We start from the raw sequence: 16,875 nt of genomic DNA on the forward strand, positions 1-16,875 counted from the left end.
TCCAGTGCACTACATTAGGCTCCCTTAGAGTGCCTGCTAGTCCAGCATACAAAGTCATGGCTAGTTTATGGTACGCACACAATCATTAATACACAATTAAATTAGCCGTGTCAACTTGTAGATAGGGTTACACAATGAAAAAGTACAAGATGTATTTGGCAATTTCATGGAACATCGCAAAAAAAGACGTTCCTAGAGAGAGACTAAGTTGAAAGATATTGTAAGCAATTGTGCAGACTAGGGCCGTAGTCTGAGGATTGTCCTCACTGCTACACAGAAAGCTTCTGTACTTGATGCACCGCTCGGTGTGCCAACCCCTCTGGCATCGTCTGTGGATGTTGTGAACATCTTGTAGACACGTTCTGATGACTACCTGATAGTTTAGTGTGCATGCTTTACGGCTTAGAGTCGGGGCTCCAAAAGCGTTTTGAATGCCATAGAACATATGAGATGTTCGAAGGCTGAAATTGGTATTTCAGGCTCATGCCCGTGTTGAGAGGTTGAGACCTCTGACAAGACCTTTGCCTACAAGATGGAGGAGAATAGCTCAGCCAGTGAGCATGTGCTCAGAATGTCTGGGTACTAAAATCACTTGAATCAAGTGGGAGTTAATCTTCCAAATAAGAGAGTGATTGACAAAAGTTCTCCAGTCGCTATCACCAAGCTACTAGAGTTTCGTGATGAACTATAACATGCAAGGGAAGATAATCCCGGAGTTGTTCATCGTGCTTAAGGCCGTAAAGGAAGAAATCAAGAAGGAGCATCAAGTTTTGCTGGTTAACAAGAGCACTGGTTTCAAAGAAGAGCAAGGGCAAGAAGGGAAACTTCTTGAATGGCAAGCCAGTTGCCACTCCAGTGAAGAAACCCAAGAACCCAACCCCGAGACAAAGTGCTTCTATTAGGGGAACGGTCACCGGTAGCGGAATTGCCTCAAATATTTGGTAAGTAAGAAGGCTGTCAACTTCAACAAAAGTATATTTGATATATGTGTGTTATTGATGTGTACCTTACTAGTACTCCTAGTAGCACCTGGGTATTAGATACCGGTTCAGTTGCTAATATTGGTAACTCGAAACAAAAGCTACAGAATTAACGGAGACTAGCTAAGGGCGAGGTGACGATGTGTGTTGGAAGTGTTTCCAAGGTTGATGTCTTCGCCATCGCATGCTCCCTCTACCTTCAGGATTAGTGTTGAACCTAGATAACTGTTGTTTGCATTGGTCTCTGCATTGAGCATGAACATGATTAGATCATGTTTATTGCAATACGGTTATTCATTTAAGTCACAGAATAATGGTTATTCTATTTACATGAATAATACCTTCTATGGTCATGCACCCAATGTGAATGGTTTATTGAATCTCGGTCGTAGTTATACACATGTTCATAACATTGATGCCAAAAGATGTAGAGTTGATAATGATAGTACCACTTTCATATGGCACTGCCACTTAGGTCATGTTGGTGTAAAGCGCGTGAAAGAACCTCCATGCTAATGGACTTTTGAAGTCACTTGATTTTGAATCACTTGACACATGCGAACCATGCCTCTTTGGCAAGATGACTAAAACCCCGTTCTTTGGAACAATGGAATGGGCAAGTGACTTGTTGGAAATCATACATGCTGATGTGTGCGGTCCGATGAGTGTTGACGCGTGCGGTGGATATCGTTATTTTCTCACCTTCACCGGTGAATTGAATAGATATGGGTATATTTACTTAATGAAGCATAAGTCTGAAATGTTTGAAAAGTTCAAGCAATTTCAGAGTGAAGTTGAGAATCATCGTAACAAGAAGATCAAGTTCCTTCGATCTGATCAAAGGGAAAGTATCTGAGTTATGAGTTTGGCAATCACTAAAGACAAGGTGGAATCGTTTCACAGTTGACGCCGCCTGGAACACCATAGCATGATGGTGTGTCCGAACGTCGTAATCAAACCTTATTGGATATGGTGTATGATGTCTCTTACAAATCTACCGCTATTTTTGGGGGTTATGCATTAAAGAGAATTACATTCACTTTAAATAGGGCACCATCTAAGTCCGTGGAGATGACACCGCATGAACTATGGTTTGGCAAGAAACCAAAGTTGTTGTTTCTTAAGGTTTGGGGGTACGATGCTTATGTCGATAGGCTTCGGTCAGAAAAGCTCGAACCCAAAGCGGAAAATTGTATCTTCATAGAATATACCCAAACAAGACGATTGGGTATACCTTCTATCTCAGATCTGAGGATAAAGTGTTTGTCGCTAAGAACAGGTCCTTTCTCGAGAAAGAGTTGATCTCGAAAGAATTGAGTGGGAGGAAGATAGAACTTGATGAGGTTGTTGAACCTTCACTTCAATCATAGAGTAGCGCAACATAGAAAGATGTTTCTGTGGCAACTACGTCAGTTGAAGAGAAAGCTAATGATGATGATCATGAAGCTTCAGATCAAATTACCATCGAACCTCGTAGGTCAACAAGGGTGTGTACAACTTCTCAGTGGTAACCCTGTCTTAAAGTTCAACTTGTTGGACAACGATGAACCTATGAGCTATGAAGAAGCGATGGTGGGCCCGGATTCCAACAAATGGCTAGAAGCCATGAAATCCGAGATAGGATCCATGTATGGATTTTGGTGGACTTGCCCGATGAACGGCAAGCCATTGAGAATAAATGGATCTTTAAGAAGAAGATAGACACTGATGGTAATGTCACCATTTGTGAGGCTCGACTTGTCTCAAAGAAGTTTCCGACAAGTTCAAGGAGTTGACTATGATGAGACTCTCTCAATCATAACGATGCTAAAGTCTGTTAGAATTATGTTAGCAGTTGCTGCATTTTCATTTACGAAATCTGGCAGATGGATGTCAAAACAAAGTTTCCTTGATGGTTTCCATGAGGAAAGGTTGTATGTGATACAACCAAAAGGTTTTTGTCAATCCTAAGGATGCTAAAAGGTATGTAGACTCCAGGGATCCTTCTATGGACTGGAGCAAGCATCTCAGAGTTGGAACATACGCTTTGATGAGCCGATCAAAGCATTTGGGTTTATACAAAGTTTGCAAGAAACTTGTATTTGCAAGAAAGTGAGTGGGAGCACTACAACATTTCTGATAGGTATATGTGGATGACATATTGTTGATCGGAAATGATGTAGAATACCTAGAAAGGGTTGTTTGAATGGAGTTTTTTCAAAGGAAGACATGTGTAAAACTGCTTGCATGTTGGGTATCAAGATCTATAGAGATAGATCAAGACGCCTGATAAGACTTTCACAGAGCACATACCTTGACATGATGTTGAAGGAGTTCAAGATGGATCAGTCAAAGAAGGAGTTCTTGCCTGAGTTGTGAGGTGTGAAGTTAAGACTTGAAGCTCAACCATGGCAGAAGAAAGAGAAAGGACGAAAGTTGTCCCCTATGCCTTAGCCATAGGCTCTATACGATATGCCATGTTGTGTACCCGATGTGCCTTGCCACGTGTCTGGCAAGGGGGTACAAGAGTGATCCAGGAGTGGATCATTGGACAGCAGTCAAAATTGTCCTTAGGAATAAGGAAATGTTTCTCGGTTATGGAGGTGATAAAGAGTTCGGCGTAAAGGGTTATGTCGATGCAAGCTTTAACACCTATCCAGATGACTCTGAGTAGCAAACCGGATACGTATAGTGGAGCAACCATTTGGAATAGCTCCAAGTGGAGCATAGTAGCAACATCTACAATATGAAATCGATATTTGCGAAGAACACACGGATCTAAATGTTGCAGACCCGTTGATTGACACTTCTCTCGTAAGCATAACATGATCAAACCCTAGAACTATGAGTGTTAATCACATAATGATGTGAACTAGATTATTGACTCTAGTAAACTCTTCGGGTGTTAGTCACATGGCGATGTGAACTATGAGTGTTAATCACATAACGATGTGAACTAGATTATTGACTCTAGTGCAAGTGGGAGACTATTGGAAATATGCCCTAGAGGCAATAATAAAATGGTTATTATTACTCCCTCCGTTCATTATTATAAGACGTTTTGGACAGATAGCTTTGAACTATTTTGGGCACTGTCTGAATTGTCTAAAACGTCTTATAAAAGTGAACAGAGGAAGTATTATATTTCCTTGTTCATGATAATTGTCTATTGTTCATGCTATAATTGTATTAACTGGAAACCGTAATACATGTGTGAATACATAGATCGTAATATGTCCCTAGTAAGCCTCTGGTTGACTAGCTCATTGATCAATAGATGGTCGTGTTTTCCTGACCATAGACATTGGATGTCGTTGATAATGGGATCACATCATTGGGAGAATGATGTGATGGACAAGACCCAATCTTAAGCGTAGCACAAGATCGTGTAGTTCGTTTGCTAAAGCTTTTCTAATGTCAAGTATCATTTCCTTAGACCATGAGATTGTGCAACTCCCGGACACCGTAGGAATGCTTTGGGTGTACCAAACATCACAACTTAACTGGGTGGCTATAAAGGTGCACTACAGGTATCTCTAAAAGTGTCTGTTGGGTTGGCACGAATCGAGACTGGGCTTTCTCACTCGTATGACGGAGATGTATCTCTGGGCCCACTCGGTAATGCATCATCATAATGTGCTCAATGTGACTAAGGAGTTGGTCACGGGATCATGCATTACGGAATGAGTAAAGTGACTTTCTAGTAACGAGATTGAACGAGGTATTGGGATACCGACGATCGAATCTCGGGCAAGTAACATAATGATGGACAAAGGGAATTGTATACAGGATTGATTGAATCCCCGACATCATGGTTCATCCGATGAGATCATCATGGAACATGTGGGAGCCAACATGGGTATCCAGATCCTGCTGTTGGTTATTGGCCGGAGAGATGTCTCGGTCATGTCTACATGCCTCACGAACCTGTAGGGTCTACACACTTAAGGTTCGATGACACTATGGTTATAGGGAAAGTTTGTACGTGGTTACTGAATGTTGTTCAGAGTCTCGGATGAGATCCCGAACGTCACGAGGAGTTTTGAAATGGTCCAAATGTAAAGAATAATATATAGGAAGTGAGGTTTTGGTCACCGGAAGTGTTTCGGGCGTCACCGGTAATGTACCGGGACCACCGGAAGGGTTTCGGGGTCCACCGGGAGGGGCCACCTGCCCCGGAGGCATGCATGGGCCAAGAGTGGGAAGGGACCAGCCCTTGAGTGGGCTGGTGCGCCTCCCACCAAGGCCCAAGGCGCAGCTAGGAGGAGGAAGGGGAAACCCTAGGCGCAGATGGGCCTAAAGGCCCACCCTAGGGCGCCCCCCTCTCTCCCCCTCTAGGCCGCCCCTCCAGTCCCATCTAGGGCTGCCGCACCCCCTAGGGTGGGAACCCTAGAGGGGGCGCAACCACCTCCCCTCCTCCTATATATAGTGGGGGTTTTGGGGCTGCCAAGGACACGAGTCTTTCTCTCCCTCAGCGCAGCCCTACCTCTCCACATCCTCATCCTTCGTAGTGCTTGGCGAAGCCCTGCTGGAAACCACGCTGCTCCAACACCACCACGCCGTCGTGCTGCTGCTAGAGTTGTCTTCCCCAACCTCTCCCTTCTCCTTGCTGGATCAAGGCACGGGAGACGTCACCGGGTTGCACGTGTGTTGAACGCGGAGGTGCCGTTGTTCGGCGCTTAGATCGAAATCGACTGCGATCTGAATCGCTGCGTGTACGACTCCTCCAACCACGTTCTTGTAACGCTTCTGCATCGCGATCTTCAAGGTATGAAGATGCACTCCCTCTCTCTTGTTGCTAGTATCTCCTAGATTGATCTTGGTGACACGTAGGATTTTTTTTGAATTATTGCTATGTTCCCCAACAGTATATACCCACGCCCACAACTCCTTTGTGTTCTACTCGTGCATATAACATCTACGCATAAACCTGGCTCGGGTGCCACTGTTGGGGAACACAGTACTTTCAAAATTTTCCTACGCACATGCAAGATCATGGTGATGCATAGCAACGACAGGGGAGAGTATTGTCTACGTACCCTTGTAGACCGTAAGCGGAAGCGTTATGAGAATGCGGTTGATGTAGTCGTGCGTCTTCACGATCCGACTGATCCAAGTACCGAACGTACGACACCTCCGAGTTCAGCACACGTTCAGCTCGGTGACGTCCCACGAATTCCGATCCAGCAGAGCTTCGAGGGAGAGTTCCGTCATCACGATGGCGTGATGACGGTAATGATGATGCTACCGACGCAGGGCTTCGCCTAAGCACCGCTACGACATGACCGAGGTGGATTATGGTGGAGGGGGGCACCGCACACGGCTAAAAGATCAACTGATCAACTTGTGTGTCCATGGGGTGCCCCCTCCCCCGTATATAAAGGATTGGAGGAGGGGAGGGCCGGCCCTCTACTATGGCGCGCCGTGGGGAGTCCTACTCCCACCAGGAGTAGGATTCCCCCCTTCCATGTAGTAGGAGTAGGAGAGAAGGAAAGGGAAAAGAGAAGAGAAGGAAGGAGGGGGCGCCACCCCTCCCCCTAGTCAAATTCGGACTAGGCCTTGGGGGCGTGCATCCTCCCCTTTCTCTTTCCCCTAAAGCCCAATAAGGCTCATATACTCCCCGGCGAATTCCCGTAACTCTCCGGTACTCCGATAAATACCCGAACCACTCAGAACCTTTCCGATGTCTGAATATAGCCTTCCAATATATCGATCTTGACGTCTCGAACATTTCAAGACTCCTCGTCATGTCCCTGATCTCATCCGGGACTCCAAACAACCTTCGATACATCAAAACACATAAACTCATAATACCGATCGTCACCGAACGTTAAGCGTGCGGACCCTACGGGTTCGAGAACTATGTAGACATGACCGAGACTCATCTCCGGTCAATAACCAATAGCGGAACCTGTATGATCATATTGGCTCCTACATATTCTACGAAGATCTTTATCGGTCAAACCGCATAATGGTATACGTTGTTCCCTTTGTCATCGGTATGTTACTTGCCCGAGATTCGATCGTCGGTATCTTAATACCTAGTTCAATATCGTTACCGGCAAGTCTCTTTACTCGTTCTGTAATGCTACATCCCGTAACTAACTCATTAGCTACATTGCTTGCAAGGCTTATTGTGAAGTACATTACCGAGAGGGCCCAGAGATACCTCTCCGACAATCGGAGTGGCAAATCCTAATCTTGATCCATGCCAACTCCAAAAACACCATCGAAGACACCTGTAGAGCACCTTTATAATCACCCAATTGCGTTGTGACGTTTGGTAGCACACAAAGTGTTCCTCCGGTATTCGGGAGTTGCATGATCTCATAGCCATAGGAACATGTATAGTTATGGAGAAAGCAATAGCAACAAACTAAACGATCATCGTGCTAAGCTAACGGATGGGTCAAGTCAATCACATCATTCTCTAATGATGTGATCCCGTTAATCAAATGACAACTCATGTCTATGGTTAGGAAACATAACCATCATTGATTCAACGAGCTAGTCAAGTAGAGGCAAACTAGTGACACTTTGTTTGTCTATGTATTCACACATGTACTAAGTTTCTGGTTAATACAATTCTAGCATGAATAATAGACATTTATCATGATATAAGGAAATATAAATAACAACTTTATTATTGCCTCTAGGGCATATTTCCTTCAGTCTCCAACGTATCTATAATTTTTTATTGTTCCATGCTGTTATATTATCAATCTTGGATGTTTTATAATCATTTTATAGTCATTTTATATCATTTTTTGGTACTAACCTATTGACAGAGTGGCAAGTGCCAGTTGTTGTCTTTCCATGTTTTTTACATCACAGAAAATCAATATTAAACGGAGTCCAAATGCCATGAAACTTTCGGAGAACTTTTATGGGCCAGAAGGAACACAACGGGCCCTGGCTGCGCCTGGGGGGTGCCCCGAGGCAGGCACAACCCACCAGGGCGCGCCAGGAGGCCCAGGCGCGCCCTGGTGGGTTGTGCCCACCTCGGGTGCCCCCCGGACCGCCTCTTTGCTCCATAAATATCCAAATATTCCCAAAACCCTAGGGGAGTCGACGAAATATTCATCCAGCCGCTGCAGAGTCTAGAACCACCAGATCCAATCTAGACACCATCTCGGATGGGGTTCACCACCTCCATTGGTGCCTCTTCGATGATGCGTGAGTAGTTCTTTGTTGACCTTCGGGTTCGTACTTAGTAGCTAGATGGCTTCATCTCTCTCTCTCTCTCTCTCTTGATTCTCAATGCAATGGTCTCTTGGATATCCATATGATGTAACTCTTTTTGCGGTGTGTTTTTTGGGACCAATGAACTTTGAGTTTATGATCAGATCTATTTTTTTATATCCATGAAAGTATTTGAGTTTCTTTGATCTATTTTATGCATGATCTCTTATAGCATCGTATTTCTTATTCGATATTTGAGTTTTGTTTGGCAACTTGATCTATTTATCTTGCAATGGGAAGATGTGCTTTGTAGTGGGTTCGATCTTACGGTGCTTGATCCTAGTGACAGAAAGGGAACTGGCACGTATGTATCGTTGCTAGTAAGGATAAAATGATGGGGTCTATCTCTACATATATAGATCTTGTCTACATCATGTCATCGTTCTTATTGCAGTACTCAATTTCTCCATGAACTTAATACACTAGATGCATGCTGGATAGCGGTCGATGTGTGGAGTAATAGTAGTAGATGCAGGCAGGAGTCGGTCTACTAATCTTGGATGTGATGCCTATATAATGATCATTGCCTGGATATCGTCATGAGTATTTGAAGTTCTATCAATTTCCCAACAGTAATTTGTTCACCCACCGCTTTGCTATTTTTCTCGAGAGAAGGCACTAGTGAAACCTACGGCCCCTGGGTCTCTTTATCATATTATTTGCCTTTGCGATATACTTTTATTTGCTTTTATTTTCATATCTATTAATCCAAAAATACTTTGCTGCACTTTATTTTATTTGCGATCTATTTATCCAATCTATTACAACCTTTTTATCATCACACACCAATTTCTGGCACAGTACCCGAAAGGGATTGACAACCCCTTTAACACGTTGGGTTGCGAGAATTTGTTATCTGTGTGCAGGGCTATTTATGTCGTGTTGCTTGGTTCTCCTACTGGTTCGATAACCTTGATTTCATATCTAAGGGAAATACATACCGCCGTTGTGCCGCATCATCCCTTCCTCTTTGGGGAAATACCGACATAGCTTCAAGCGACATCAACACGCAGGTGTCAATAATACACAATAGACCCAAGGATGACATAATTCCATCTATCTACTCGGCTACTCCATATACATGCAAGTGCTCACAAGATCATATACATGCAAGTGCTCACAAGATCATATGAAAGTACGTCTCCCAACATAGCATTATGTATAATACAAAGAGAGTAAATACTAGATGGTGTCACAAGCACTAATATTGCATACCAGATCATACCTCAACCTAGAATGAACCAACCACTCAAACATAGATGAATATAGACACAAAGATGAATGAATCATTGATATCATCAACATGTTCAATCTTACAAATTACAGGAGCAAGTAGGGAGATGTACATGGTGGCTGGCACCAGGGGTGGTGGCGGTGCCTCCTTCTCCTTCTCTTGCATGACCTTCGTGGTGGTGGCGATGGGGATGGATCTATGGAGGGAGATGAGAGGGGAGAGACCTCCACGGATGCGTGTAGTTGTGATCGATTGAGGATGGTGATAACCGGTGGCTAGGGTAGGAGGTGTTTATGATGGCTGATGACCTCCTTTGTTGATGTGACACCTCCACCTTCATCCACAGGCTCCAGGGGAGCCAAATCCTCTCCCATAACATTCCTTGTTTAATAAGTATCGTGTAGGAAGAAATTGGGACAAAATCGATGAAAAATCGCGAGAGTTATGACCGAGTCTGGTAAGAACGGTGGTAGGACCGCGCCCGCTTGTATCGGAGTCCGTCATTTGTTCTGGAGTTGCGGGAGCGGTTTTGTATTTTGACCGTCATTTTTCATAATAACTCTGATTTTGATGTTCTTAGGCTTGTTGGATTCATATGAATGACACTGATGCACCTATGGTGTTGGATGTTCAATTTTGACACTTTGAAAGTGACCAAACATCAAATGCTCCATAGGGCCCAAAATTGATGCCTGGAACCTTTCCGGTTTGACCCCAAGTTTTTCCTTTTTACGTGCTAAGTCTATGAACATTTTAATACACCTATTAAGACCATAAAACAAAGAAAAACTAATACTCCCTTTGTTTCTAAATATAAGACCTTTTAGATATTTCAGTACGGGCTATATACGGATGTATATAGACATATTTTAGAGTGTAGATTCACTCATTTTGCTACGTATGTAGTCCGCATTAGAATCTCTAAAAAATCTTATATTTAGGAATGGAGGGAGTACAAAGTAATCAAAATTGAAAGTTGTGGAACAAACTGGGTAAAAAGGGTAGAAATCGAAAATTGTTCTTTATGGACGTGAAAATATGCTAGATGGATGTGATATGAAAGATTTTTACGCTAAGATACTCTAAAAAGTGCGAGAAAATCCAGTCATCGGCGCAGAAGGCCCGACAACGGTGCCCCCCTCCAAGTGGTAGCGCCTCGTGTGTGAGTGCAGTAAGGCTCAACGACGGCAGCATCCTTTGTGGCCGCACAACGCATGCTCCACGCTATGCTCGACCTGCCTGACGTGCGTGCTCTTGCACCGGCGGAGTGGACCGGTGGTGCATGTTCGTAGGCGAGTAGCAACAGGTTGCCCAACCGTGCCGCCACCCACGTGAATGACATCTTTTTCTTTAGTTCCGCTACAATGTTTGTTAATCAAGTACTCCCTCTGTAAAATAGAAGTGAATTGCAAAAAATCACCACATTACAGCGTAGGGTTGTGGTAAAGACTCTTCTATGAATTTGGACCGAAAACCACTAATTCTTGGCCTAATCTTCTGCAGAAAACACTGATTTAGACCATTTTAATGACAATTATGATATATGGAACCCACATTTGATGACTGGTCTTTTACCAAAAAAAACCTCCCTTCCAGAAAAAACTTTCCCTTCCCGGTCCCCACGCCAGAGAAGAGGAGGTGTGGCCTGGACGCTGGCGAGCTCCAGCCGCCGCCGCAAGTCCTCGCCGTCGTGGTCGTCGGGATCCAGGGCCTGCACCAGAGCAAGCAGCGGCAGCGGTGTGCAGCACGGGCGTGAGCAACAGCGCAGAGCACCAGAGTAAGCAGCGGAGCAAGCAGCACCGGTGCGGCGGCGCGCAAGCAGCGGCAGCAGCAGCGACGAGGCAGCGCACAAACATCAGCAGCAGTGTTAGACTATGTATAGCTTCTGTACCTATGTACGTATATTGTACGTATTGTAACAGAACCATTATATATAATGAGATAAGCCACCCCTAGAGGGTTGTGCTGGTTCCCAAAACTTATTGTCTTACATGGTATCACGCTAGGTTACGATCGCTTCCGCTTCTAAACCCTAATACCCGCACCGCCGCCGTAGCCGCCGCCGCCTTCACCGCCGCCGCCACGCCACCGATCGCGCCGCCGCCATGTCGAGCACCGCCACCACCGGTTCCACTGCTGCGGGCTTCCTCCCGGCCTCTCTTGCGGCTCTGCTCAACCTCCCGCTCGATGCCGTCTCCGTTCCCGCTCCGATCGGGACAAGGAGCATCGGCTCCGTCTTCTCCACGCCGCCGGCGCCCTCGCTCGGGCGTGATCTCCTGGTCCACACCGCGGCGCCGCCGTCCGCTGCGGACTCCGCAGGCGTCGTCCCGCCGCTCCTGCCGCAAGCGGATCACACCGCCCCGCTGGCGGGGTTGGCGGCGTCCGCCCCGGCCGCGGGCCTTGCGGCGTCCGCACCGACCGTGAGCTTTGCGGCGCCCGCCCTGGCTGCGGTCCCGCCTCCTCCCGCATCGGCTTCGGTGCCTCCGGCTGCCTCCATGGTGTTTGCACCCCAGGCAGCCTCCTCGATGGGATCGTCTTCGCCGCCGCCGTTTCACTTCGGTCATCTCATCACCATCAAGCTCTCCGCCGACAACTACATCTTCTGGCGTGCGCAGGTTCTCCCGCTCTTGGGGAGTCACTACCTGCTAGGCTACGTCGACGGATCGCTTCCCTGCCCACCCGCGCTGGTAGACAGCGTGCACGGTCCGGTCTACAATACGGCCCATCGCATTTGGACGGGGCAGGACCAGGCGAACCTCTCCTCCATCCAGGGGTCGCTCTCGCCGGCAGTTGCCGGCCTTGTTGTCTTCGCGAAGACGTCTCATGAGGCCTGGACCATCCTTGAGCGCACCTTTGCAGCACAGTCCCAGGCTCGTGTCTCTGCACTCCGTCGTCAGCTTGGAGAGTGTCAGAAGCTTGACTCCACTGCCACTGAGTTCTACAACAAGGTCAAGGGCCTCGCCGACACATTGGCCTCCATTGGACAGCCCCTAACCGACTCCGAGTTCAACTCGTTTATTGTCAATGGTCTTGATGAGGAGTATGATGCCTTAGTCGAGATCATCAACGAGCGGGGCAACTCGACACCCATGCTGGCACACGAGGTTTTCTCTCGGCTCCTTCTCACTGAGCAACGGGTCGAGACTCGCCGCACCAAGGGCACTGGCTCCCTCTCGGCCAACGCCGCCACCAAGGGTGGCCGCTCTTCTTCATCACCCCGGTCTCCCTTGGGGCTGCCACCGTCGCCCGCCTCGGCCCCCCCACCTACTGCGACCTTACCGGGGGCTGGTGGTCCACGTGTGTGCCAGCTTTGTGGCCGCGATGGGCACTGGGCCTCCAGGTGTCATAAGCGCTTCCAGTGAAGCTTCCTTGGTCTTGGCAATGACGGCAAAGATACACGCAACAATGCCCGTCAGGTCGCCATGGCTGATCGTCCCGCGCCGCAGAAGCAACAGGGACACACTCAGTCCTACTCCATCGATCCACACTGGTACATGGACTCTGGGGCGACAGAGCATCTGACCAGCGAGATGGGGAAGCTTCACACTCGTGAACCCTATCATGGCTCCGACAAGATCCACACCGCCAATGGAGCAGGTATGCACATCTCTCATATTGGTCAAGCATCTCTTCTCACTAGACATGCCAATAGGAGTCTTCAGCTTCGCAATGTTCTTCGAGTTCCATCTGTGACCCGTAATATTCTTTCAGTTCCTAAACTCACACGTGATAATAATGTGCTTTGTGAATTTCACCCTTTTGATCTTTTTATTAAGGATCGGGGCACGAGGGACATTCTTCTTAGTGGGCGGTTGTGCCAGGGCCTCTACCGTCTGGAGCATCCTGGCGTCGCCTGTGTTTTCAGTGGAGTTCGGGTCTCTCCGTCACAGTGGCATGCTCGTCTTGGTCACCCGGCCACACCTATTGTCCGTCATATTTTGCGTCGTCATGAGCTTCCTAGTTTGTCTAGTAATAAAGATGTAGCAGTGTGTGATGCTTGTCAGCAGGGGAAGAGTCATCAACTTCCTTTTTCGGAGTCCAGTCGTGAGGTGAAACATCCTTTAGAACTCTTGTTTTCAGATGTATGGGGTCCTGCTCAGACTTCTGTCAGTGGTCATAATTACTATATCAGTTTCGTTGATGCTTATAGTCGCTTTACCTGGCTTTACCTTATTAAACGCAAATCTGATGTGTTTGATATTTTTGTTCAGTTTCAAAAACATGTTGAACGTCTTCTCAAGCACAAAATTGTTTATGTCCAGTCGGACTGGGGGGGCGAGTATCGCAACCTCAACTCCTTCTTTCAGTCGCTTGGGATAGCTCATCGTTTAGCATGTCCACATACACATCAGCAGAATGGTTCAGTCGAACGTAAGCATCGTCATATTGTTGAAGCTGGTCTTACTCTTTTGGCCCATGCATCTGTTCCGTTTCGGTTTTGGAGTGATGCTTTCACCACTGCATGCTTTCTCATCAACCGTACTCCCACTCGTGTTTTAAACATGAAGACTCCCATTGAGGTTCTCCTTAATGAACAACCTGATTATACCTTTTTCAAGGTATTTGGGTGTGCTTGCTGGCCGCATCTTCGTCCATATAATAAGCGCAAGCTTGAGTTTCGTTCTAAGAAGTGTGTTTTCCTTGGCTATAGCTCTCTTCATAAAGGTTACAAATGTCTTCATGTTCCCACTAATCGTGTCTATATATCTCGGGACATCGTGTTTGATGAGCATGTTTTTCCCTTTGCCAAACTTCCTGTGTCCACTGTCGAACCACCATCTCTGCATTCATCCTCTGTTGCTTCTGACCAATTTGATGATGTTGCATACTCTCCTTTGCTGTTACCTAACCATGGTGCAGGAACCGGACGTGGGGCTCGTTTGGAGCTTTTGGAGGATTCACCATCATCATCACCGCCTTCTGATGGGCACGTTGATCGCCCTATGTTGCATGGCATAGATTCGCGTGCCCATGCATGGTCACCCGAAGAGCCCGTGGCGCCGAGCATCTCCACTGCTCGGTCCGTTACGCCAGCGACCGCCGAGTCTCCAGCGGCTCGGCCCTCTTCGCCAGCGGCCGCCGAGTCTTCAGCGGCTCGGCCTGTCACGCCGTCTTCGCCCGCGGCTCGGCCCGTCACGCTGTCTTCGCCTGCAGCTCGGGTCCGCGACGCTGTCCTCACGTTGCCTTCATCCGCGGATCGGCCCGCGACATCAGCCGCGCCACGGCCCACTATGTCGAGCTCGCCATCGGCCCGGTCTGTGACGCCGGCGTCGCCAGCTGCTTCGTCTGCTCTGCCGGTTTCGCCGGTGGGCCAACCTTCTTCGCCGACCGAGCCCGAGGCTACTGTGTCTGGCTCCTCGTCACCGGCTGACTCGTCAACGTCACCGGCTGACTCGTCAACGTTGCAGGCTGCTCCGTCGACCTCGGTGGTTCCTGTGTCCCGACCACATACACGCAGTCGCAGTGGCATTTTCAAACCTAAGGAGCGTAAGGATGGTACGGTTGCTTGGTTGGCTGCTTGTTTGGCTGCTGCTGTTGCGGATCCATCTTCTGAGCCTCGCTCATATCAGGCTGCCCTGCGCATTCCACATTGGCGAGAGGCTATGGAGCAGGAGTTTCATGCTCTCCTTCGTAACAAGACATGGACTCTCGTTCCTCCACCACCACGGGTAAATATTATTGACTCAAAATGGGTATTCAAAGTGAAGAAGCATTCGGATGGATCTATTGAGCGTTACAAAGCGCGACTTGTTGCTCGCGGTTTTCGGCAGCGCCATGGTCTTGACTATGAGGACACCTTCAGTCCTGTCGTCAAGCCTACCACTATTCGGCTTCTTCTCTCCATTGCTGTTTCTCGTGGTTGGTCACTTCGTCAACTTGATGTGCAGAATGCTTTTCTACATGGTTTTTTGGAGGAAGAGGTTTATATGAAACAGCCGCCTGGTTTCTCTGATCCTGATCGTCCTAACTATATCTGTCGTCTCTCCAAAGCACTATATGGTTTGAAGCAAGCTCCTCGTGCCTGGCATGCCCGCCTTGCCTCTGCCCTTCGTGCTCATGGGTTTGTGCCGTCCACTGCTGACACTTCATTATTTCTTCTACAGAAGCCAGAAGTCACTATGTATCTTTTGGTATATGTCGATGATATTATCCTTGTCAGCTCTTCTCAGTATGCTGCTGATGCTCTTGTCTGCTCTCTTGGTGCTGATTTTGCGGTCAAAGATCTCGGGAAGCTTCACTACTTTCTTGGAGTTGAGGTCACTTCTCGTGCTACTGGTCTTGTCCTTACGCAGAAGAAGTACTCCTTGGAGTTGTTACAAAGAGCGGGCATGCTGAAGTGCAAACCGACCACCACACCCATGTCGTCTACTGACAAGATAACAGCTGTTGATGGTGAGCTTTTGTCTCCTGCGGATGCTATAGAGTACAGGAGCATTGTTGGTGGACTTCAGTACTTGACGATCACGAGACCAGATATCTCTTATGCTGTTAACAGGGTTTGTCAGTATCTTCAGGCTCCCAGAGATACTCATTGGGCTGCTGTTAAACGCATTCTTCGTTATGTTCAGTTCACCCTGACATTTGGTATGCATATTCGGCCGACTTCCTCTCGGGTCCTTTCGGCCTTCTCTGATGCAGATTGGGCTGGTAGCCCAGATGACAGGCGATCCACGGGGGGTTATGCAGTATTCTTTGGCCCTAATTTGATCGCCTGGAGTGCTCGGAAACAGGCTACTGTGTCACGTAGCAGTACTGAAGCTGAGTACAAGGCTGTGGCTAATGCTACTGCAGAGATTATTTGGGTGCAGTCTTTGCTTCAGGAGTTGGGTTTGTCTCAACCACAGCCTCCTATTCTTTGGTGTGATAACATCGGTGCTACATACCTTTCTGCAAATCCAGTATTTCATGCCCGAACGAAACACATTGAAGTTGACTATCACTTTGTACGGGAACGTGTATCACAGAAGCAACTCCAGATCAAGTTTATCTCATCTAAGGATCAACTTGCAGACATCTTCACTAAGCCTTTACCACTGCCACAGTTTGAGGCTGGTAGGCGCAATCTTACCCTTCTCAGTTCTATAGAAAGTGGTTAAGATTGAGGGAGGGTGTTAGACTATGTATAGCTTCTGTACCTATGTACATATATTGTATGTATTGTAACAGAACCATTATATATAATGAGATAAGCCACCCCTAGAGGGTTGTGCTGGTTCCCAAAACTTATTGTCTTACAAGCAGCAGAGCAAGCAGCAGGGACGCGGCGCCCCGGAAGCAGCAGCGATGAGGCGGCGCGCAAACAGCAGCAGCAGCAGAGGAAGCAGCAGGGACACGGCGCCGCGAAAGCGGCGGCGGCGGCGTACAAGCAGCAACAGCGGAGCCGCAAGCAGTAGCAGCGGAGCAAAGCAGCAGCCGCGCGCATGACCCAGGAGCTGATTG

The sequence above is a fragment of the Triticum dicoccoides genome, chromosome 7A (assembly GCF_002162155.2).
Source record: "Triticum dicoccoides isolate Atlit2015 ecotype Zavitan chromosome 7A, WEW_v2.0, whole genome shotgun sequence".
NCBI lineage: Eukaryota > Viridiplantae > Streptophyta > Magnoliopsida > Poales > Poaceae > Triticum > Triticum dicoccoides.